The sequence below is a fragment of the Marmota marmota genome, unplaced genomic scaffold (assembly GCF_001458135.2).
Source record: "Marmota marmota marmota unplaced genomic scaffold, marMar, whole genome shotgun sequence".
Taxonomy (NCBI): Eukaryota; Metazoa; Chordata; class Mammalia; order Rodentia; family Sciuridae; genus Marmota; species Marmota marmota.
This window is the reverse complement of record NW_026000051.1, coordinates 9,871,728-9,874,536: the sequence shown is the minus strand read 5'-3', so window position 1 is coordinate 9,874,536 and position 2,809 is coordinate 9,871,728. Positions and strand designations below refer to the sequence as shown.

The following is a 2,809-nucleotide window of genomic DNA, read 5'->3' as shown; positions in this document are numbered from 1 at the left end:
GCCTCACACATGCTAGGCAAGCGCTCCATCACTACAACCCCAGCCCCAGGAAAGAACTTTCTTGTGCTAAATAAAGGAGAAATATGTAAGCCATTTGCCTTTGCTTGCCCAGGTATGAAGTTAAGCCTGGCTATAAAGATTCTGTATGTCCAATTGTCACTTGAATTGATAACTTTCTGTGTATCTAATGTTTATTGAACAATTATTATGTGCTAGGAGCTATCCAAACATCCTGTTCTCTTATTTAATCACTACAACATCCCCCCTTAAGTCAATACTGTATTCCCATCTTTTTTTGCATTAAAAAATTGAGTGTCATACAGGTCTAAAGTCATATAGGTAAAAATTGGAATGCTGGGCCATATATGACTCAAAAGCTACCATTTCTAAATGCTACTCTGTACTTCCTCCCTTAACTGCACTTGCAGCACTATAGCTAGCTTAAATGTAGATCCCAAATGGTTGCTTAAGACATCACTTAGATACAGTTTCAAACAGAATAGTTGTAAATGCAGAGTGCTTGTCATATGCTAAGCAATGCAGTTACAGAAGGTAGGAAAAGTCAATTCTTATAATAAGCCCCAGAGTTTTCAAAATTAGGAGATACTGTGTGTGACCAATTGCAGAATAATTAAGAAGGATTGCCATTGGGACAAAAATCTGTCAGCATTTCCAGTTAACATTTTTAAAGGCTGCTTCTATGTAAAGAGATGTATACACACAATATTCATAGCAGCTGTTTGTAATAGCAAAAAGCTAGAGTCAAATAAAGTGTCTATTACTACACACCTGTTACCATAAATTATATAAATCCATATTATGATATACTATGCAGCCTTTAAAAAGAATGAGGCCCATGCATATGTTCTGATACAGAGCAATTTCAAAAAAAATTCTTTAAGTGAATAAAACAAGATAAAGAAACTAGTTTGCCAACATTTGTTAAACTGTAAGAGGAAGATGAAATGGACATATATGCTTGTGTAATTGGTCATTGGGAGGAGTTTTTTCCTGTTGTCCTGGAACTGCTGCTGAGGCTAAACCAGAAAACAGAAGTCCATAAGGAGCCTCCATTCTACATCTAAAGAGCTGCCAAAGCCTAGAACCAGCTACCTTCCTAACAGAGCATTAGAAGACCCATTGTTCTTGCAATCCTTACTTACCTCCACTCCAGTATCCCCTGACTAGTCCTCATTCCAGTCCCCTCCCCACATTAATGAGTGGAAAGAAAGGCCAGGGCAGTGGGAGGAATGTCTGCCTATGAGGGAATGCAGTGTTGAGGAAGGAGACCCATGGGTGCTTATATCCTCTTCCAGACCCCAGAGAGAGGGGCGCCAAGAGAATCCCTAGTGAAGACTGAACAGCCTGAAGCAAGAGGGGACTAGCGCCCTGCACAGCTGCTGGGCAGCAGACTTACAGACCTGCCCTGCCTCGTTGCTGCCAACTCAAAGGAAAACACAAGTGGAGGAGTTGGCATGGTGGGGCTTTGGGTGTGTGGCAGAAGGCTATAGGTGGAGAGGGGCTGAAACTGCTCCATCTCCCCATCCAGTTCCAGATTGGAGCACTGCAAAGGGGTGTTAGCAGAGGGCTGTGCATGGACAACACAATTGGAGTCAGCTGGGAAATATAGCAGATACAGGAGGGGTCACCCATTCCTGGGGGAGATGCATTCACTGATGCTTTGCCATGTCCACCTGGTCTTGTTTCTGTGTGTGTGTGTGTGTATTTTGCTGGGGATCTAACCCAGGACCTTACACATGCCAGGCAAGTGCTCTGCCACTGAGCCATATCCCCAGTCCTGTTTGTATTTTTATAATACCTTTTGTAAAAATAGATGTTATTTTATCCTGTATCTCTTTCCAGAGCCTTAACTAATTAAAGTCATTTTCAGATCTATCATGTTTATTTAAATCAAATTAATTTATCTCCTTATTATTGATTTTATAAGCTTTATTTTCTTGGTGAATTTTCCTTGTGAGTTTTTTTGAATTTTGGTTCATAGACTTATCTTGGACTGCAGATTTTCTTCCCTCTCTCTTTCCCAGCCTCCCCCTGCAACCCCCACCACTCTCTCCTCTTCTTTTTTTTTTTTTTTTTTTTTTGTCTGTGTTTTTGGAGTTGCCACCTATACAGAACCAGATATTAAAATATTGGTGTCCCAGTAGGAGACGTTGAACATATAGGTGAATTAATACAGTTTGTACTCTGAATTCTATTACTATATATACACATGCTTCCTAATCTATTTAGTTAGTTTACAATTAAAAAGCAGTTTTGTATCTTTGTTTTTAGATGTTGATGGATCTTTATTTTATTCATTTATTTATATGTGGTACTGAGAATTGAATCCAGTGCCTCCTACATGCTAGGCAAGCGCTCTACCACTGAGCCACAAGCCCAGCCCATATCTATTTATTTTTGTATGGAGCATTTCACAAGTTTGCATATCATCCTTGTGCATGAGCCATGCTAATCTTTTCTGGATCGTTCCAATTTTAGTATATATGCTGTTGAAGCAAGCACCATGCTAATTTAAAAACTAATGTTTTTAAATATGGTTGATTAATTCCCAGTGATGCATAATTCAATTAAGTAAAAAGAACCAAATAGCCAAAAAATACTAGTTTAAATGGCAGTTGGGGTACTTCCAAATTTAGCAAATTGACAAAGAAGTTAAAACCAAGTGCATGGAGACTCTTTAGTTTCTGGTTGTGAAAAGGGTTACTTTCAATTTATGATCTAAAGAAGAAAGTAATGCCTAAGTGTAAAGATAAGTACACAATATATTCAATTGTTAAAAAAAAAAAAA

General features: G+C 38.7%; 1 non-coding gene across 1 annotated transcript; it reads right to left on the bottom strand.

Annotated features, from left to right (window-relative positions):
* Positions 1–2,416: 2,416 nt before the first annotated feature.
* On the bottom strand, positions 2,417–2,523 carry LOC125619680. Its single transcript, XR_007351222.1, has one exon. It is a non-coding gene; the product is annotated as a U6 spliceosomal RNA (small nuclear RNA).
* Positions 2,524–2,809: the final 286 nt, after the last annotated feature.